Source organism: Nesoenas mayeri (assembly GCF_963082525.1).
Source record: "Nesoenas mayeri genome assembly, chromosome: 3".
Lineage (NCBI taxonomy): Eukaryota > Metazoa > Chordata > Aves > Columbiformes > Columbidae > Nesoenas > Nesoenas mayeri.
The window spans coordinates 108,544,383-108,567,653 of record NC_137544.1 but is presented as its reverse complement, the minus strand read 5'-3'; the positions used below and the strand labels follow the sequence as shown (position 1 = coordinate 108,567,653).

Genomic DNA, 23,271 nt, shown 5'->3' with positions numbered 1-23,271 from the left:
CACACACAAACATTACAAGCATAATTAATTGTTTTGACCATGGTCCTAGCCCCCCTAGCCAAGAGAACAGGCTCCAGAAATCACCATCATCTTATTTTTTCAATTGCTTTGTTAATTCTTTTAATTTAGTTATGCTGGCATGGATGGATTCTAAGTGATCACTGAGGTTCATGCAACACATTTTTTCGAAGTCCTGACAACCATGACCTTGAGCTAATAATGAGAAATCAATGGCAGCTCTGTTTTGTAGTGAAGCATGTCTTACAGCATCATCATCTGTTAAAAGACCATTAAGGGCTAGGCTCGTAGTGTTAGCTTCTTTTGCAAGCCAGCAGCCTAGTTTGTTTAAAGTTGCAAGTGCATGTGCAGTACCTACAGACAAAAAAAGGCTTGCTAAAACTCTCTGACCTTTACCCCAAAATTCTATGTTTGAGTTACAGGAATCTGAGAACTGATGTATGTCTCGTTTTTGCCATACAGCTCTATTGTGTGGTAAAATGTCAGGGTGGAAGAATGTTAGTTGTCCAAAGGCACAAGGCTCTCCTACCATTCTCCCCAGGATTCCCTTCCGTGCTCGCTGACCACAGATCAAAACCAAATCCTCAGGTAAACTGTTCCAAGAGTGACTTGATCAACACTTGTGGTATTGCACCACAGGGAGTGATTGACATATATCCCTGTAGGGGACACATCAAGCCCTAAACTATTTATATACTGACATGTTGTGAAATTTAGATAAAAGCAAATAGGTGCCTGTAAGGTTCCCATGATGTCTAGCTCTTGTGGTTCAAGAAAAAATGCAGGAAAAATCATTAAACTTGTACAATTTATTCACAGCACCATGTAGCTTTTTCCCAGGCAGTCTGTCTCCAAATTTGCTGACACCACCACCATGGCTGCATAACTCCTGGCTTGGTGCAATTGCTTCAAACAGTTTCATTATACAAGTTATTTAAACATTCTTCTGTTACTGGCACTTCTAGTAAGCATGTACGAAAAGGATCTGTTGGTGTGGACAAAGAAACAAAGAGAGTAGTTGCATGGGTTAAGTTAGCTAAGGTAAGCCATACATTTTCTTGCTGAATCAGTCCTCTGTTGAGGGGCCACCCGAAGACCCCAAGGAGGAGTCAACATAAGGTTGTACACATCTTAATGGAATCCTTTTTGCTTGAGAACCTGCAGAGACACAAGCATAGCCCCTTCCCCAGGTTATTAGATCAATAGGTCCTGACCATTCCTTAGACATAGGATCTTTTACTGTCACTAGAGGCCGTTGACGTTCTGGTATGCTGGTACTATGTTGTGGTTTGTAGCTACTACTCCCAGTATCATTGCAATTCAAAAGATTCAGAACGTAAGAAGCTTTCCATAAACGCTTCTGGCATGAGAGGCCAGGCTCCCCACTCTGTTGTTTAGTAAGCATAGCTTTAAGGTCTCTATGAGCTTGTTCTACCATAGCTTGTCCTGTTTGTGAGTGAGGTATTCCTGTAATGTGGGAAATGTCCCATTCATTGAAAAAGAAGCCAACTTTGCTGGAGCAGTAGGCTGGACCATTGTCTATTTTTATACATCGCGGGACTCCTAAACCAGCAAAACACATTAACCAATGTTTACAGACATCATGTGCTCTTTCACCAGTGTGTGCAGTAGCAACAAGAAATCTGGAATGAGTGTCTATAGAAACATGTACATATTTGAGTTTACCCAATTCAGAATAATGCGTTACATCAGTTTGCCATATTTCATTAGCAGTAATTCCTTGTGGATTAACACCTTCTTTGGATGGCATAGGTGCGAACTGTTGACAGTCAGGGCAGGACGTAAGAATGCTCCTGGCCTGATCCATTGTAATTTGCAATTGTCATTTTAGTGACCTTGCATTCTGGTGAAAGAGTTCATGTGATAATATAGCTTTCTCAAAGGCTTTAGGCACAGTAAATGGCATAGCTAGTGCATCAGCCCTCTTCTTGCCTTCTGCAAGAGGTCCTGGAAGGGCAATATGAGAGTGGATGTGCATTGCATAAAAAAAATCATGATGTCTATGATTTATTAGAAACCTAATTCTCAGTTCAGCCATCAAAAGAGGATTATCCACTTCCCTAAGAAAAGAAGCTACTAAGCAGTTAAGTCTGTCAGCTGCATAATATGAATCAGTTACAACATTCAAAGGTTCATTACAGAATACCTCAAAAGCAATCCTAAGAGCTGCTAGCTCAAGAACTTGTATTGACCCTTGATCTCTTTTTTTTCTACCTTGTGTTCCCTACACTGTGTTTCTGAGTTTAGCCACATAATTGCAACTTTACATGAGCAACCAGAGGCATCTGTGAAAACAATTTTGCTGCTTACCAGTCGTTGCTGACAATGGCGTTTGCTGTACAATGGTAAATTACCAATCTCAGCCCACAGTCTATGTTGAGGGTAATGAACTGATATGTTCCCTGTGTATGACGCTAATGCAATCTGGAAATTCACATCTTCAGTTAATAACCATTGCAAATTCTCTTTTGTTGTAGGAATAAATATACATTCAGGGTCTGTCCCGTCTATGGCATGTAAACGCACTCTGCCTTTAATTACTAGTTTTGCATACATTTCATTAATTGTCCAAACTGTTTTAGTTGGTGTGTGAGCTAGAAAAACCCGTTCTAACACTTACAGAATCATGTAGTGATTTGTCCCATTGAAACAGTACTGCAAATGGTTGGAATTTACTAGCTACGAGTGCCAGCCAAATAGGCAGTTCCAGATTGTGTCGCCATTCCTGGTTTTGTTCAATAGCATCAGATGCTTTCTGTATTACATGCTGAGCTTTGTCATCTAACGCCTGAGTAGATAATAAATTTGGGTCTCCTTTCAAAAGTGTAAAAAGTGGATGCAGTTCTGTGGTAATACCCAAAATATGTTGGAGACAATTTATGGCTCCTAGCAATTTTTGTAAGTCATTTAAGGTCATGACGTTAAGAGTTACTGGCTGGGGAATGATTTTTTGTTTTGTTATTTGCCATCCCAAATATTTCCATGGAGCAGTTTTCTGAATTTTTTCTGGTGTGATTTGTAATCCAGCCTTTTGTATAGCGTTATGTGGTGCTTGCATTACTTGTTGCAGGTTCTGTTCTTGTGATGTGGCAACCAAAATATCATACATATAATGATAGATACAACCTGAGGGGTACAGCTTCCTTACGGGTTGTAAGGCTGTTGCAACTACTGTGTGGCAAATGGTTGGACTATTTCTCACCTCCTGTGGTAGTACTACCCAATGGTGTATTTTCATAGGCTCTGCTTGATTAAGTGAAGGAACAGAAAATGCAAATCTGGGGGCATCCTCAGGATGTAGCAATATGGTAAAGAAACAGTCTTTTAAATCAGTTATGATCATTGGCCATCCTGCTGGCAACATTGCAGGAGAAGGCAGACCAGGTTGAAATGCACCTGTAGGTTCGATAACAACATTTACTGTGCATAAAGTGTGCAACATTCGTCACTTCCCATTTTTCTTTGGAATACAAAACACTGGGGTGTTCCAAGGGCTTGATGTTGGAACAATATGTCCTGCAGCTAGCTGTTCTTGAACTAATTTCTGTAACTGTTCCAACCATTCCCTTTTTAGGGGCCATTGATCTACCTAAACTGGACTATCTGTTGTCCGTTTCAATTTGCATACATCCTGTGTGGATTTTTGGAATGTCTCATCAATGACGCCTAAGAAAAAAGACTTTTGCTGTTCAAAATCAATGTGTACTGCTGTGCCGAATTGGCCTAATACATCCCTGCCTCATAAGGTACATGGTATAGGTGCGATAAATGGTGCATGCTGCCCCTCTGATCCAAGTACGGTTAACAGATGTGCACTCTGATGTGGCTATTGAATACCACCCTCTCTGATAATAGTGGATGCAGGAGTGACAGTGGGCCATTCAGAGCTGTGAATGATAGAGACATCAGCACTGGTATCTAGGAGACCCCGAAACTTCCCACCATCTATGGAGCAGGTAACCATGGGTTGTGCTGCCTGAATAGTTTTTGACCAGAAAATCTGGAGTTGACCTGTGCTTTCAAAGCTACCATCATCTCAGTGCCCTTTCTCTGCAAGGGTAGCACTCTAGAAGGGTATTAACTGAGCAAGTCACTGACCTTGAGGGATGTAGCAAGGTGGCACAGGTGTCCGAGCCATAATTTTGATTTCACCTTGATAGTCAGTCAATTACTCCACATAAGACGAACAAACCCAGCTTGGTAGTGGATGATCAACCTATTAACAAAGCATGCACACTAGGTCCTTAAAGGCCCCCACACTCCTGTGGCAATACGCACTACAGCAGTAGTAATTATAGTCACTAACTGGCTGGTGGCCACATCCACCCCTGCACTTCCAGCTGTTGTAGGGAGAAGATCACTGGCCATGAGTTTTGACTCACATTTGTCTGATTGTTTGGGGCATGCCATCCTGGCCCACACCTCCCATTTCCCTGGGAAGGGTTAATTTGCTCTGAAGGGTTAAGTGGCTCCCCCTTTACATTAACTCTTGAACAACATTCACTAGTGCAGTGCCCGCCTTTTCCACATCTTGAACCATCTCTCCGAGGTCCAGTCTTTGAAGCCTGGCGTGCATACTTTGTGCCATCTTTCTTTATATGACCCAGTGCCCCACAACAAAAACATCTTGGTCTCAGTTTTGTTCCCAACATTTGCAACTGCGCTGCTGAAGTGGCACCAAGAGAGCTAGTATAATGTTCAGTTGACCCTATGTTTTGACATGTTCTCACCATCTCTGCTATAGTACACTTTTCCTTATTCTTATTACCCTGTAACACATGCTGACAATCAGCATTAGCATTCTCAAAAGCCAATTGTTTTAGTAACAACTCACAAGCTGCATTGTTATTTATTTGTTGCTCCAAAGCAGTTTGCAAATGGTCTAAAAACTGTGCATAAGGTTCCTGTGATCCTTGCAAGATTTTTGAAAATGCCATGTTGGCATCTCCCAACCTCTGGCAACTTCTGATCTGCTTTCATTGCTAGTTTTGCCTTTACACCATATATGTCCCTGGTATATGCAACTTCATTCTCTGGCAAAGCATGAGCACCTTCCCCAGCTAAATGACTGTAATCAATCCTTCTTTGCTGATATGCATTATCACTAGTCTCCATAGTATAGTTCTCCTGAAAATCAGACAGCCATACAGTATATTAAGTAGTGGTTAAAATCATTCTCAACAAAGAACGCCAGACATGTGGTGTAAGTATGCAGGAGGAGCTTAACACTTCAAAAAAATTTATAACAAATGACAAAGTAACTCCATTTTCTTTAGCTAATGTCTGTAATTCCCTTACAACATCATATGGTAGCTGTTGAAAGCCTGGAGTTTGCCTTTCACTATGGATCACAGGGCATGCCTTAACGCCTTTCCACTCTCTTGCTTTCAAAGCCTTTTGTCTGCATTTATCTCACATGATTAAATTAGTGTGCACTTTCGGTTGCAAAGTAAGATCCGGGGGGGGGGGGGGGGAGGGGGGGAGTAAATCAGGCTCTCGCTCCGAGTCCGTTGGGCCAGGATCAAGAGGGTTGTTGGGTGACTCCCACAAACCATCTTTTGTCAAAAGCGTTCACTGTAGCATACAAGCAGGGACTTCGTTAGCAGACAACCCTTTCTCCAGTACTGCGTCCATGGTTAGTGCATTTTTGCCCGATACAGTTACAGGATCTCCCTCCTTCCTTGGCAAGGGAGGAGCAGAAGGTTCACAGTTAGCTGCGACCTATGCAGCTACTTCCTTCTGAGCTGCTTTTAAAGTAGTCATAATTTTCCCTCAAGTAGATAAATGTTCACAAGCAGCATTATCTTCGGACTCTGCCTGTTCAAATAGTTCTTTTCCGACTTTGTGCCATGCCTCCAACTGAAATGTATCAGTTGTAGGAAAGTCCAGCACATGATTAGCAATTCATTCTAATAAAGTCACTAATTGGACTCCTGGTACGTCCTGATTTTGCTTTCTTAATAAACATTGAAGGACATCTAGACTTTGTCTTTGCTCAAGGGATAACTTCCCTCCCACGGTTCCCAATCGCCCACCTTTTCTCAGTGATGAGTGTGCATTTTCCTGGTTCCCGGTTCTTTCTTCCGGCTTTGTTTCCCCAGCTCTGTTTCCCAGTCTTGGTTTGATTTGGCTTCATTACCGAAACAACTGGTTCCCTTACAGCCACATTGAAAGTCCCTGTTCAGGGTGCTGTTTGTAGCGAAAGAGGCACGGACTCTCAATAAGGTGCAATGAGAGACATTACAAATTCAAGCTTGTGTTTATACTTGCTAGAATGCTTGCTCAAGCATTGCTGATTTCCCAAGTTAGACATTACCTAAGCGATACATTTTGCTTTCCCACCTGTGGTGTACTGATAAGGATAGTGGACGAAACATTGTGGCAAAACCAGTTCATCCAGCCACAGGAGATGATACATCCAGTTTACGGTGAACTGCGATTTACATAGCAACGACAAGCTAACAGGCCACAGGCCAATACCAGAGGTGGCACATAGCTCCATCTTCTGATATGCCCAGCATGGCACACAAAGGGGAAAAGCTGAGACCCTTCAGCATGGCCCAGGACTTGTCAGACTTGTTGATCTTTCGCAATCACCCCTTCCCCCCAAGACTTTACTCAGAGGGCTATAAAAAGCTCACCTAAAACAGCACTGGTAGGGAACTCACCACCCTGAGGACCCCTACACCCACCAGCCTTGCCTTGGGAACCGGACCGGACACCGGAGGAACTACAAACCCCAACAGCCTTGCAGTGGGACACCGGAGGCCACACATCATCATACAAGTCTCGTCATCCACACTGCGGAGCCGTAAGAGTGGCTGGATCCCTCACCCTTTTCTTTCTTCCTTCCTTTCTCTCTGCTCTTTCCTTCTCTTTTTTTTTTTTTTTTTTTCCTTCTGTATCCCTATTTCTTTGCCTCTCTTTCTGTGAGTGGTGATATTTTACTCTCTTTCTCTCTCTCTCTTAGTTTTCCTTCCCTCTCTACCACTCTCTTTCTCTCTCTTCTTTTTGAACATATAAGAGTAACATAATTTTAAGTTCTGCTGTTAAAGTCTTGTTTTGTACTATAGCTACTAGTGGTTACCAGTCCATAGCTCGTAGAAGGACTTTTGCTGTTAATCTATTGATAAGTTCTGTGATATCATAAAATACTTTTGCCAAGTCACTAATTGCTGTAATTAGTATTTCTACCATGTGCTTTTAGTAAAACTCATAATTGAATTCAACCCCTGGAATGATTGTCATTCACTTCACATAACCATGCAGAATTAATCCAGAGTTAACTCACAACTGATCTCATCTGTTGAGTCAGGGTGCATGTCATGTTCAGAGTTAACTCATCCCTCATCCCACCTGTTGGGACAGGACACTACCATAAAAGCATTTTTTGGTCTATCACAAGTTACCTTGCTGTCCTTGATGTATCAATCCTGTATCAGTCCCTCTCTCCTTGATATATCTCCTTGATGCTTCTTGTATTTTTCCAGCAGCACTTGTTCGCGCACCATTGACTCTTGTAGTTTCTCACAGGCCTAAAGTCGGAATGCTGCCACAACACCTGAAATCAGAGGTGCCTGTAACTGATGCAGGGGCTTTTTTTTTTGCCTGATCTCTGTCTTAGAGTTTGGTTGTCACCTGTATCTTCTGGGTTTTTTCTTCATATTTCACAGCTGTTCACATTGCTGGGTTAAATCTTTTTTCTTGCAAGAAAAGTTTAGGCATATATCTTATGTTTTCTCTGTCAATGAAATGCGTGCACATCTGAGGTTTATTATGTTTTGCAAGTGTTCAGTTGCAGAGTTTTTTTACATCCTGCAGCACCACCAAAAGTGAGGCTGGACTTGCTGTCAGATTGGGATATTGCAGAGAGAGGCAAAAGCACTGTTGACAGAAATGCAAATGGTAGATGAGTCTCATGTTTCAGGGTATTTCTAGAATTGCTGGAGTAATTTTTACTTTCTATGTAGCAGCTACAAGCAGTCAGAGGGGCTGACAGAAGCAGTTGCATTAAGCCTACTAACTCTTGCTAATACTTTAAGCCAGAAGGATTGTAGTGCTGTCTGACAGAGGCTTAAGCCAGGTGTTTAATATCAGGTACTTTAAGCTCAAGCTTTGAGAAATGATGTAAACAAGAAGGAAGGGAAAATGCCCAATTTTATTTCTGGGATTTTGGAAAGTGCTGGAAGACCACTGTGCTCTGAATTATTGCCAGCACTCATAAAGTGGTTCTGAGGACTACTTACTCCACTTTGGTAGGTCTAGTTTTATGTTTTTATTGCTTATTGTGCTGAAGCAGCTCAGGCTACTTTTTAGCCAGAGAACAAGCTGTTTGTGTTGCACACAGCATGCATGCTACTCTGCAACTGATGTGTGCAGTCTTCAAAGATCTCCAATGTGTTGTTCCCTCAAATGAAAAATCTTAGGGAATTGATCATGGAAGCAGTTCAAGGATCTGCCTCACAGTACCTTTACAGCCTGGCTTTGCTGGATACCGAGCCTGTGCCAGATGTCCGAGCTGCTGTGGTCTCTCTTGGAGATCTTCCATTCATAAGATTGAGCTAGGCTTGCAGTCTTCCTGCAAGCAAGCAGGGTAACTGGCTTTCATCCAGAGGCTAGAACATCTTTGCTGTCTAATTTTCCTGACTATGGTGGTCCCTGGTGATATGGATTTGTGGAGTTGCTGTTCCCTCAAGCCCCAGCCTGATTTCCAACTTCCCAATTAGCTTCACTATTCATCTGGTTGGTGAGAGGGGGGAGTGGGGACTGGGCCCTGGGGCAGTTTGCATGCTGGAGGAGCAAAGCTATCCCCTTCACTCCTGTTAGATCAGTGGGCAGCACTGTTGGCTCCAAATACTCAAATTTTTCTTCTGAAGCTTTGATGCCTTCTCATGAGGACACTCACATGGCCTTGGGTGGATACCTTTTTGAGCGTGACAATGTGAATCCCCAGTGAGAAAATTAAACTTCCCATTTTATGTGGATGTTTTCTAAAAGATAAGAAGCTGATTAATTAAATGGTAGACACAGCTGTAATACAGGGAAATTAAGGGTTGGAGAGAGATAAAAGTCTCTTTTTGTTTCTTATAAATTGAATTTTATTATTATGCATCACAGGGTAGTATATGCATATCTGGATTGAAATTTTCTTATTTTCTCTTCAAGATCTGTTCACCCATCTCAGCATAATGGTCTTTTCGTGTTTCTTGTGAGGTGCCCAGCCCAACTGTGTACTTAGTGTTCAGGTCAAGCTAAACATGCAATGTTCATAAAAAACTGTTCTAGTTTTTATTTTTCAGTCCAACAGGTTGTGCATAACTGGTGTCTTTTTATGAATCTTAATTTAAATAAAAAACACATGTTTTTTTTTCCCATTTCTGTGAGGCTTAACAGAAACCGTGGAGAAAAAACTATGCTTAGTGAAATGCTGTTTGGAGTTCCAAGACAGCAAAAGTTGCTTATCATAGAAGCATTTTGGTTGGAAGAGACCCTCAGGATTGAGTCCAACCATAACCTAACCTAACTCTAGCACTAAACCATGTCCCTATTGTAGGAAACTATTTTGCAAATATAATAGGCCCAGGCAGGATTTCTCGGCAAAGCATAATTTAATAACGATTTTGCAAGACCGGGTGTTCTACCTAAAGGTAGGCACACCTAATCGGGCAAAAAGCCCCTGCTTCTATCTCCCCAAAATCCCAGCTGCAATTTCCCCCCCCGTTCCCCATTGGTTGGGTACTTCAGGGTTTACAGGGTTCCACACACAGAGCCTGTAAAAGATTGTTCTCTAATAAATAAGCTGGGGCATCTTCCACTAATATATTCCTTCCCCATACACTTTTAATTCTTATTATCACAAATAGGAATTTATTCATAATCGTCTCTCCTTTCCCCCTGCTACCCCATTTATTACAACTCTTTCTTCAGTTTTAGATCTTTTTAGGGTAGAATTTAGAAGGGATAGGGTAGCTTCTGTTTCTGCTAAAAACTAGACCTCATTACCTCTTACTTTACCAGTTATATGCCCTTTTGCAATTTAAACAAGTTTCCCCACAAAAAAAAAAAAAAAAAAAAAAAAAAGAAACACCACCACCAAAAACATTTTCAGCCCCACTGATTTTCCAAAGTAGTATCGAGTTTTCTTCCTTTAGGCATTTCTAACAGTTGCTGCCCTAGCGGTATCCCAGATTTCCACAATAGCATTCAGTTTTCTCTCATTCTCTCACTTTTATCACTGACTTCGGTCTAAATCTTCTGCGTGTTTTTGTTGAGGGTTTGTTTTTTTTTTCCAATCTTTATCTTTCCCTAGCAAATTCCTAGCTAAAGCTGCTGCTAACAAATCAGTCTTCTTCAACTTTTCACTTCTCTTCCCAACCATCATACACAAACATGACCACACTCAGAATTTTTGCAAATTCTTCCTGCCAACCTGGCACATGCTCTCTGAAATACTTCCATAGATCCACAAACACACTTGCTACCAGTTCATTACACAGCCTTCCAAAAATCTTCCCAGTCAGTGCACCTCTGGCTCCTGTCTACATTTCTGCGCTTCAGTTCAATTTACTCCTATCTCCTCAAAAGCTTGAAAGCTTTTATCAGATTTTTAACCACTGTTTGGCAATTATTTCCATTTGTTTGATTATGATAATCTCAATTGGAATCACCTTGGGGCCAGGCAGTTTCCCCCTGTCTGTAGGGTTAGCTCCACATTCTTTTAAATGATCTTTCTGGACAGACCAGCTCTCTCAATAACAGGCTAACATCGTCTCAGGATCGATTATATCCCCCCAAAAAATTAGAAAATAATGATGCATATCAATCCCCATCTTCCCTTAAGAGTTTTATTTCCTCAGATAATCATATCCCCAGGCTGCCAGGGGGTGCATCCATTTAAGACTGGAGGGCATTCACATGTACATCTCTCCCCGCTTTCACACTTCTTCCTCTACACACACATACACACACACACACACACACACACACACACACACACACACATCTGCTGCTGGCTGCACTGCAAAATAACTTTAGCAATCCCAGGGTGAAGCCCAGCAAAAGCAGTAAGGACAACAAATACAGTTGGGGGGAATTCAAGAGGTGATACAGAGAGCAGAGTGTAGGGTGTTGCAGAGACCAGCTCTCCAAGTGCCTTAGTTAAATTACTCATAACTGTGGCTAAAATTCTTTCTCTAGGTTTTTATACTCATTTTTGACCATCCTCTTTATGGTGGTCATATGCCAAATCATCCCATACATACCAGTAATTCATTTGTCGTTCATTTTCTAGGTGATTTTTACTTACAATTTGCCAGTCTTCTCAATATAAGTTATTTGTATGCTTTTCTTGACAAACTTGCTGTATCATAAATATTTTCCCAATTTTGCAATAGCTTGGCCAAGGGTGTCCCCTATTCTATGCCGAGTTTTTTATTTCCCATCACTAAAAAAATTCAGGGAGACCCTCCCGTTGAGTCACAAGGTTCAGAAAGGACCCCCTTACTTTCTGAAATCCTTCAGAGAGGAGTTTAGGTGCGGCTGGATCCTATCCTAGTCTCAGACTTGGTCAATGGTTTATGACTAAAGGATATTTTCCCATTCTCAAGAGAGACTTGAACCCCCTTTTATGTGCACTTTACACTGATCAGGCCACACACTTTGCACTCAAAAACGTGCTGCAGCAAGGGAGGGACTCAAACCCACCCTGGTATGGAGGAAGATTTAAACCCCCTACAGTTTTTTTATGTACCAATTTAGATCTTGGCATAGCCAATCGTCATTGGATCCATATTTTGGCCAGAATACCTTCCACTCTATTATGGGCTCTTTTGTCCAGACAAAACACAATGCTTTATCATTTTCTATTTATCCTTCCCTTTTTTTACATCACATGTTTCCCCAATACTTTAACATCCTCTCTAAAGGACTGTATGGAGGAGTGTTATAATTTTTCCTTTACATTTCCCATTCTGAGTCCTGAGGCTTCTCCTTCCGCCTCATCCCTCCTCTCAGAATGCCCCTGACCACCGAGGTAATACTTAACAGTCTGTTTTCTTACCTTGAACTGTGCACAGAGTTGCCTGGTCACTTGTACTGTGCCTACCAATTTTTCCTTTCCCTTTTCCCCTATGGTTTGCAGAGATTTGCCTTTTTCAATACAGCCTCAGGATTTCTGTCGGTCTCTCCTGGAGTCCCTACCGATGATCCACAGGACCGTTGAAATCAACAGGACATGCCTTCCTGTCCTTCGGCAATAGGGACCCCCGAGATGATGACGTTTATCACAGACGAGCCCCCAGATCTGTAGGAAACAATTATTTTGCAAATATAAAAGGCCCAGGCAGGATCTCTCAGCAAAGCATATTTTAATAATGATTTTGCAAGACTGGGTGTTCTACCTAAAGGTAGGCACCCGTAATAGGGCAAAAAGCCCCTGCTTATATCTCCACAAAATCCTGGCTGCAATTGCCCTCCCCTGTTCCCCATTGGTTGGGTACTTCAGCATCTACAGACTATCCTGACCCACACAATACCCTTCCCCTTATCAATCTATTTAAGATATGGATTCCTGGTACTTTGGCTACACTTCCCCCTAAATTAACTTATCAATACAGGTATCAGTATGTATACAGGTGTCAGTACATATTCCAGGAAGAGAATTCATAGTCTGATGTCTCTTGGTCCTTCCCCCCTGCTGGGGTCAGACGCCAGGTCCTCAGTTATGTAAAAACAACAGTTCATTGTTAAATGTTCCTTACACTATGAACCTCATCTACATGTCTTTTAAACACCTCCTTTCAGGTAGTTGTAGACAGCCATAAGGTCTCCCCTCAGCCTCCTTTTCTCCAGACTAACCAACCTCAGTTCCCCCAGCTGCTCCTCATCACACTTGTGCTCCAGGCCCCTCACCAGCTTTGTCACCTCCTCTGCACTCTCTCTTGTACCTCAATGTCTTTTTTCTGATGAGGAGCCCAAAACTGAACATGGGATTCGAGGTGGGGCCTCACCAGTGCCGAGTACAGTGGCACAATCACTTCCCTAGTCCTGCTGGACACACTATTCCTGATACAAGCCAGGATGCTGTTGGCCTTTTTGGCCACCTGAGCACACTGCTGGCTCGTATTCAGCCAGCTGTCAATCAACACCCCCAGGTCCTTTTCTGCCAGGCAGCTTTCCAGCCACTAAGGTCGACAGCCTGTAACCGCTGCAGTTGCACAATGCTCGACAGCTACAAGCCCAGTTACCACCTGAAGCTCAAGAACACTATCAAGGTCTCAATAGGCTCCTGGGTCTTTCATGGTCTGTATCCAAAGGGTGAGCAATGATAAACAAAAGCAGTAGGCAATATCGCTTAAATTAAAAAAAAACCACCACGTTATTGAGATCGGGAATCCACTGTTCTTACAATTAGATACAGAGATACTTGCTCAAACTGGAACACTATCCACAGCGGAAGCACTCTGCAGCCCTAGTCCAGGTCCTGTTTGTCGAAGGGATTGAATCAGAACAGTTACTTTAAAGACTCAGATTGTTAACTTAAGCTTTTAATTAGGCTGTATGGACATCTTGGGGAGGGTTCAACCATTCATTGGCCCCCATGACCAGTACAGAAATAGCTCAGAGTTATGCTATCACTGACACTTTTGACCTATGATTTCCTGTGCACTGCCACACACATGCACTCTTGGCAAGTGAGAGGCCAACACTGCTCCCATCACATTAGCACAAAACCTCCAATTCCTCCCCTACATAGTTGGGGACCTCTCTGAGTAGAGCCACTGGTAAGGTTCAGCAGCACAGAACACTGTCTCCCTGAGCCAGGCCGTGGACACGCAGAACCCTGGTGTTCAGCCTCAGAAATCATCTGTCCCAGATCAAGGAGCAAACACAGTCACGGCCAACTGAGAGATCAGACAGAAGCAGGTTTCTTGCAGACAGTTCTGACTAACCACAGCTGGCAAAGGAATTTATTTTAACCCTTGCCAGGTGAGCAAAGCAGCCCAAACTATTCCCCTTTTTTTTGTGGCTGAGCTGCAGTCCCTGAAGAGTGTTCCTGAAGGGGCAGTTCTTCCAGTCCTTCTCTGTGCATTGGTGAGTGATCCCAAATTTGCACTGTGGCACAGAAGAAGGGAGTCTTGGTCATGGGTGTCTGACTACAGACCTATGACCAGGGAATTAGAAGGAAAGCTGGTATAAACATTAACACTTGGGTATTGCACTCCAGCATGAAAAGTAACAGATTTTGATCATCTAGCTCAAAATTTAAATGACATCCAAACCAAAGGCAGAGTGAATACCAAGTTCCTTCTGCAGCAAGACACCAACCTAGGCTGCTCTTCTCTCTGCAAGCAGCAGGATTCATTACTGGAGTATGGACTGATGTTTGCAAGTAAACAGAAGTGGCAGCCTTCCACAGTTATTACCATTTCCGATGCTGCACACATATTCCCCTGCCACTTCAAGAATAGTCTTCACAGAGGCCTAAAAGCTTACAACCCTTCCTCCAAACACTGCTGAAACTCTCAGAACCTCCAAGTTCTTTGACTTTTTTTTTTTTTTTGAAGGCTTGGTTTTGCTAAGAATGGTGACTAATTTTGTCCTAAAGTGTTAAAGAAGGTCTGTTAAACTTGCACTGGGTGCCCACAAGGAACAGGCTTGTGATTCCAGGGAATCCCTTGACTGTGCTTACTGCAGCTCCCTATAATTTTCAGCTAAGAGAAAACAAGCAGAGAGAAGGAAACCAATGTAGAGCGAGATAAGGACTAAGCAAAACAAGTCAATTCAATGTGAATCACGCTAAGCCATTTATTACAGAAACAAGTCTCCTTATATACGTAACTATATTCTAATCACGCGTTCACGCTCCAAGCATGGATTCGTTAAATGAGGATCGTGGGCTGTCCGTGCGCTGGAGTCTCACTGATGATATGTCCGATGATTCATGCCACGCCAGGACCCCGGTGATTGAGGAACGCCCCTCTTTCTCACAGCAGACTCTGTTCTTGAAGCGGCCTTGAAATACCTTTGAGCCTGACTAATTCAGCAACAGGTCTTAATCTATCAAAACCCCTCCACACTTCCCCCTTTCTTTTCCTGAATTAGTCAGGCCCCTTAAACCGCACGGTGCATCATTTTTGAAATATACTGCAACATAGAACACGTGATTAACAACATAATTACAATTACATATAATGCAGTTAAACCTTACTTAATAAGATCAAACAACTACCTGCCTATTCTTAAAACCTTAATTCTACTATGACAACCTTATTAACACACTATTTTAATAGTTTCAAAATAACCAGACAAGTTAATACAATATATTCTCTTAAATTCCTAAAAGATTTATAACTGCGCAGTTTATAGGGTAACATACTTAATATCATCAGCATATATTAATAATTGAATTAATATCTTAAAAGTTATCTTAACCTATTTAAAAGATCAATAGCTTAACCTTAATATCCCTTCTAAAACTTTATCAGTTGCTGAACTTAGATTACTATGATAGAGATATCTCATAATTTTACCTTATCTATGCATTGACTATCTAATCATAATATCACCCTTTTGGATCTCCTGCTGATTGTTCAAATTGCCATTCTCCACAGAAGGTACACCCACCTGCTTGCTAATAGGCTTCTAGACCACCAGGTCTGCGAGCATCTGTAACACTGAATTAGGATCCATGGTTTACATCTGAAACAGTCCTCACAACTTATCTCCCTCCTGTCCATCTGCATCCGTTGAATTTTTGTTGAATCCACTTCAATCCTTGGCCTGTAATGACACAAACATAACCTTTTCCCCAGGTTATCAATTGATGTGGCCTTTTTAATTGACTAGTGATTTCACCATAACTAATGTAGGTTCTTTCTGATTTAGCATGGCTTTGGGTCATACTTGCAAAGTATTTCATCACATACAATGCTTTTGACAATTGGTTTTGTGGTGCTTCCCCTACTTCCCCCCGCCCCGCCTTTTACAAACAAACAAAAAAAACTTCAGAACCAGATACGTGCGTTGGACCTTGACTACGTACTCAAAATCACAAATCAAATTTAGAGGTTCCTCCTTAAAAAGCTCTAAGTAATTTAAAGCCGTGCCAAGTTCTGCTAATTGAGTTGAACCTTCAATAATTTTTACAGAATGATGCCAATTGTTATCTCCACACCAAACCACTACAGCTTTATGAGACTTCCCAGAACCATCAACAAAAACTTTGCAAGTATGTAGGATCAGACCAGATACAAGTATGGCCTATGACCTGATGTTAAAGGCTTGCAGGTTCTGCAGCAATTTACATTTAGGCATGCCAAAAGCTGTGCTGTTAAGAAAACCAGCTAGTGCAATTTATAAAGACATAGATTACAAATAAAAAAAAAAAATCAGAATTAAATTTCACAAATGGTACATATATGACAAAAGGATCATGGCCTATTAAGACTTAAATTCATTCCCTGCATTTTCTTGAGTAGAGTGACAATTGGTATATAACAGTCGGTATATCAGTTTGCTAGCAATCTCATCATACTGTCCCACAATGGCCACAGGTTGTTTCTATGTTGTAGCTATAAATAGACAAATCTGCAAGTCCAATCGAATGCAGTCAGCCTGTAAGGTTGTCATAAATTCATTCCTCAAAGTTTCTGACTACATTTTGGCTGTCATATTTATTGGATATTGTTTTCCGTTACTGGATCGAAGTCCTGTTTCAGATCTATCAGTGTAGTATTTGCTTTATCGAAACATTGGCTGTTAATAGTAGTGGAAATACAGCATTTGAAATTTCCTTGGGGATTTCTCACTTGCAGCAAGCAGATCTGCACCATCCCAGCAGCTTCTTGTAGGCCATGCAACTAAACAGAATTCTCAGAAAACGTTATTTGAGCTTACAATTTACTTAGCAAATCTCAACCTAAGAGAGGTATAGGACTTTCTAACAACTATAAGAATTCATGTATTAAAACTTTGTTCCAAATTTGGCATTCCATTAGTCTCAAAAAATGGCCTTTCTTTCGTTCTCTCCCATGACCTCAAAAACTAGCATGGTGAATTTACTAAGAAGTCTCTTACAACTAATTACCACAGAGTAAGTCTATCAACAAATTTTTGGTTTAATTTTCCAGTTTCATTAGAACTATGGGTCTGCTAAGGATGTCTTTAAACTTCACCCTCGGACTGCTCTATTCAGTATTACATCACTGCAGTGGCGGGGAGAGAGAACCCCCCCTTTCACTGCTTTAAAAGCAGGCAGCCAGGTTTTTCCTTTTTTTTTTTTTTTGTTTCTTTCTCTTCTTACTGCAGTTCAGATATAACCAAGGTCACGCAGCTGGCTTATCTCAGTTATAATGAGCTGCACACAGGCCTGGGATGTTTTGGTCTTTTGTTTTCCCATTTCATTCCAGCCATAATACACTTTATATGCAATTTCCAGTAGCTCAGCAATAGTTACATTCCTTAGCTCCATTTACCTTTTACAATTTAGAGATGTCAAAAAACAGTATAAACCAGTATAATAAACATAAATCCATTATTCTATTTTCCTAAATCTAAATCAGTTAATACTCTAGCAACTTTTAAATACAACCTCTTCTAAATGCACATCTATCATAGCATTTTAACAATTTAAATGCTTTTCTAACAATATAAGCAATTACTCTAATGTGTAAGGATGCATCCTAAGGGGGAGCAAGGTGGAATTTTAGCAGTGGAACCGGTTCCCATTTTGTAATTATCTCCCCAAACAAGATTCTTTTGGTACCAAATATGAATATGCAAACTAAAATACTGAGCTCAGATATGAAAACCATATACCAAGTTCAAATATGCAGATGGATCACAGTTACACCAATATAAGACAATATCTCAATTTTTTGTATTGCACCTTTGGGCCGCCTGCTGCTTAGCCAGGTGGAGGTACCTCTGGGTCTCCCTGACAAAAAAAGTCAGTTGCGCGCTGAAACCCATCCGCGCCCGCTGAGCCGGACTGGGCAAGGCCTTTTTTTGTTTTGTTTTGTTTTGTTTTGTTTTTGTTTTAATGTCTCGTCTGGTGCGCTACAGCTGTTATTCCAAAACCAGGATTCTTTACATGATGTGCATACAGAAAAACCAAATCCAGCACACCGAGATGAGACACAGCCTGTCACAGAGTTGCGCAAGTCTGAATGCTGGAATAAAGCTAGCATGCTAGAGAAAAAAAAAAATAACAGCTACTACACGCAAAATTTTACGATCACATTCACGCAGTAAAGAACTAAATTACTCATGATCTTCTGAATTATCACAAAATGCACATTTTGAGTCAACGGATTCTCATGATTTAACAGACTGTGAACTTATCGTACCATATAGCACAGACCTACCAAAATTGCAACATACTTAAACAGATACCCACAAAGAAAACAGGTTAATAAGGAAAGCATCTTGCAAACTTTAACAAGTTTTCTGTGACCTGTGTGTTATCAGTTAACTCTCAGCTTGTTGAAGTTCAAAGCACCCCGCCTGTAAAACTCTCTGAAATGATTTAATGATCTCTTGTAGGGATTTATTTTGTCCTGATCTTCTGGCCTCAAAAACAACATTAATTGCAACAAGATTCTATTTTCCGGACACTTTTCCCAATCATTTAAGTTACACTGCAGCCACCATTAATTACAATATTTTACAAGATCTTCCTTCCTTATAATTCCGAGTGCTTTCCTAAGTTTTAAAACACCTCCCAATACTGATTATTTAGGAACACAACTGAAAACAATTATTCCTGACCCCATCTTGCAAGTAAAAACCTTGAGAAGCGGGGGGGGAGGAGGGGAGGAAGGCACAGGGCTGCTTGCAGTGAGAATGGGAAAAGTGGGAGAAGGCTTTACAGCGCACTTAAAAACAACTAGTAAAACAATTAACTCACATTCCTGACAAGCTGCTTGATTTTCAGAGAGGCAATACACAGGAGCACATAATATGTACTGGAAAACTTGCAAATAACACATTGATAGCAAACATTAGCATTCTCTACTGCTAATCTCAAGAGTAGTGCTTCCTTAGCTTCTAAGTTTTCAGCCTGCTTACTGATGGTGTCTTGAAGATGGTCAATAAATTGCATGTAATTCTCATTGGGACCCTGATTAATAGTTGCAAATGATTTGGCACCTCTCTCATAGCTTGATATGCCTCAGGATTTCAGAAACTTATCGTGTCTGTAGTTGCGGTGTGTCAATTAGTGTCTCTTCCAGGAGTTGTGGGACACCTGCCCCACCTCGACGAATCCCCATTGTTCTGTCCTAAATGATCTATAGCTGTTACATTTCACACAGTTCTTTTGACAAATTATCTGACTCCAGTTCCTTGGACTGCTTGGTCTCCTTAGGGTCGTGTGATGGTATGGGAGGCCATCCACTCGGTAATTTTCCTCCCCCTGTCCCAGACTGCTGTATCAGTGCCGCCGGCACAACAGGGGATGGAGTGGGGAGGGGGTCAAAAGACACGGTCCGGGTAAACTTCACAGTCATTTTTAGGTTTGTTATCAGGCTGCAACGCTGGAAAAATTCTGGCAATAGTAGCCCGCTCAGCCTTAAAGTCTTTTAAGGTGGAAATTTTAAGCTTCCATTTAGTCGCTAGTGATTTAGTTTCTTTATCATCTCCATTGCTGACCTTATTCCATAATTTCTGCCCTATATCGTCCCAAAGTTAACGTTTAAAAGCCTTCTCGTTTTCTCCTGGGTAGCCATTAATTCTATACCGAATTAATAGTCCACATATGTTACTTTCTTCTTATTTAAGTCCTCTCATAGAGAGAATAGGCAGGAGGAGTTTAACTACGGCTTCTTCCTCAAAGGATTTATTTTGCCCCATAACTTCACTCTTCCCTCCTCCTGCTCCCAGCCGCTCACCATTTACGGTGACTTCTTCAACAAAATGCGGAACGTCCGTACGCCTCCGCCCGGTTCTCAGTCCAGCTGATCCGCCTCCGGCTGGGCCGCCCTAGGCTTTTCCCCATCTTCTGTGGTACGCCGTTCAGAGTATCACGTCGGGGTCACCAGATGTAGAGCGAGATAAGGACTAAGCAAAACAAGTCGATTCAATGTGAATCACGCTAAGCCATTTATTACAGAAACAAGTCTCCTTATATACGTAACTATATTCTAATCACGCGTTCACGTTCCAAGCATGGATTCGTTAAATGAGGATCGTGGGCTGTCCGTGCGCTGGAGTCTCACTGATGATATGTCCGATGATTCATGCCACGCCAGGACCCCGGTGATTGAGGAACGCCCCTCTTTCTCATAGCAGACTCTGTTCTTGAAGCGGCCTTGAAATACATTTGAGCCTGACTAATTCAGCAACAGGTCTTAATCTATCAAAACCCATCCACAAACCAACACACAGAGCAGTGAGGGTTACCAGAAAAGTGCCTTGCTAGCACAAATTCATGGGGCTGGAGGCTTTCCAGAGAAGAGAACACAGCAGCAGTTTGTCACTGCAGAAAAGGCATTAGTAACAAGGCACAGATGCAGCAGGATGCAGCCCCATGGGACCTTCCAGGAGCAATATGTTTCAAAGGTAGGTTGGGAGATATAATTTCATTGTCCCAAGTCAGTAGTTGGGATTACCTGGTAGGACAGAAGCAGCCTACTCTCAAAGAAAGCAGAACTGCATCAAAAACTGATGTCCGGCTATAGTGTAAACAGTACCCAAAAGCCAGTAACCTGAGGCATGAGGGAAAGGACACCAATTACTATCTCCCAGACCCTTCTCAGTCTGACAGTAAGCAAACAAACAGCAAATAGATAACTACTGCAGGAGAGGACAATGTCTATGGAAGAAATTATCTTTATGGCAGCCAGTGGCTGCTCCCAGCACTGGGAACCAGCTCCCCACCCCAGCAGACACACTACCTCAACACCTTCCACTCAGGATCTGCCACCAAATTGGTGGGAATACAAGTGCTGGCCCCCAAGGGCTTACCTTAAGTGCCCCTTGGACTTGCTCCGGCCCCAACACAGGCTGCCATGTTGGAGGTGGCCAGTAAAATTCACATGTCCCTGCCAGGCTTGTGTCCATTTGCTTGAGGGCACAACACACAGCTCTGTTAGGGTGGTGCTGCCCATAGGATTTCAGGTTGTGTCAGGCTAGAAAGAGAGAACAGACTGCTGACACAAGTCGCCCACATGCATAATATTGGTTCATACAAGCCAATTTCAGAAAGAGTTGAGAAAGTTATTACCATTATTTCTACCTTTGCTTGCTCAATCTTGTTGTCCTAGTTACCAAAGCCCTGGTGGCTAAGGCAACCAGCCTTAGCAAGTAAGAGGCAAAATGCAATGAGATGTAACACAAATATTGAAGATGACACTGAAATAGCAAAAGCAGAAGGAAGTAACAGCAATTCTGTGCCCTGAGCATCACCCCCTGCCCCTTGGTCTACTACATTTCTCATCAACCCCCCAGGAGTTTGGGAATGGACACTCAGGTATGTTTGTGATATACTCATGAGATACAAGGTAGACTGCAAACCCAACTCAAACGTGCAAGAGCTCCCCCTGCACATCCCCTCTTCACACAGTGAGCTAACTGTACACACGCTAGCATGCACAGTCTTCTGCCCAGACTGAAGATCAGAACCTGGGCTACCATACAATAAACAGCTCTGCTCTATCCGTGTAGAGCCTCTGCAGCATCCAGGCTCCATGTTAATAGCGTCCTGGAACATTTCGCACAGGCATTACGAAGCATCTCCATCTGGGAATTGAGAAATATGATACTTCTGTGGCTTCTCAGATCACTAACAGCTCTGCAAGAATTCAAGTCCTGATCATATATTTGCTTCTCTGTTATTTTTATCACACACATGCAATACCCAGAACATCTCCAGGCTCAAGGTTGTGCAAAGTCAAAAGTTACTTTAAGTGAACTGTGTGGCTTGGACAGTATAACACAACTATGGCAGTGACCATGCACCACGAAACGATCAGACACACATGTCCACTTGGCAACAATCTAGTCTCAGAAAAATATAGAATCATAGAAACATTTTGGTTGGAAAACTCAAGAAGTAGGCCCATGCAAACCTCATGAGGTTAAACAAGGCCAAGTACAAGGTCCTGCACCTGGGTCAGGGCAACCCCAGTATCATTACAGGCTGAGGGTTGTAGGGATTGAGAGCAGCCCTGTGGAGAAGGACTTGGGGGTACTGGTGGATGAAAGACTGCACATGAGCCAGCAATGTGCGCTTGTAGCCAAGAAGGCAAATCATATCTTGGGATGCATCAAAAGGAACGTGGCCAGCAGGTCAAGGGAGGTGATTCTGCCCCTCTGCTCTGCTCTGGTGAGACCCCACCTGGAGTCCTGTGTCCAGCTCTGGAGCCCTCAGTACAGGAAAGACATGGACCTGTTGGAGAGGGACCAGAGGAGGCCACAGAAATGATCAGAGGGCTGGAACAGCTCTGCTGTGAGGACAGGCTGAGAGAGTTGGGTATGCTCAGCCTGGAGAAGAGAGGGCTCCAGGAACACCTTATTGCGGCCCTTCAGTACTTAAAAGGGGCCTATAAGAAAGATGGGGACATGTTTTTTAGCATAGCCTGTTGTGATAGGACAAAGGCTAACGGTTTTAAACCAAAGGAAGGGAGATTCAGGCTAGACATGAGGAAGAAATTTCTTACAATGAGGGTGGTGAAACACTGGCACAGGTTGCTCAGAGAGGTGGTAGATGCCCCATCCCTGGAAACATTCAGGGCCAGGCTGGACAAGGCTCTGAGCAACCTGATCTGGTTGAAGACATCCCTGCTCACTGCTGGGGGATTGGACTAGATGAACTTTGAAGGTCCATTCTGACCCAAACTATTCTGTGATAGTTGAGAAGTATCAGAGAGCTGGAAAAGGAAATCGACTGGTGGGATCAAGCTCTGGCCACGCAGGGGCAGGTAAGACCACCAGCAAGAAACTAAGATCAAGGGATTCCTGTGTCCTCCCCTTGCCTGGCTGAAGAAGGCAAATCAAGGGAAAGGGATTAATGGAAGCAAGACCACACTCGGGGTGGCAGGAGAAACACCCCCCTTACCCACCCCACCTTCCCAGGTGCCTCTGTCCAACAGGCATGCGGCTCAGGACGTGGAATGCAGCAGCTTCAGGAAAGAGGGGTAATGGAAACAAGTTCTTGCCCACTGCAGAAGGAGGAGCGTTCCTGCTCTGACCACCCCACTCTCCTAGGTTTTCCCTTGCAAAACAGGTATGAGA

At 42.6% G+C, this 23,271-nt stretch overlaps 1 protein-coding gene across 1 annotated transcript in view; it reads left to right on the top strand.

Moving 5' to 3' along the window:
• LOC308038945 (phosphofurin acidic cluster sorting protein 2-like) overlaps positions 1 to 23,271 on the top strand; it is a gene marked incomplete at both ends in the record, with an annotated part of 99,580 nt that overhangs the window by 21,678 nt on the left and 54,631 nt on the right. The window lies entirely within an intron of this gene.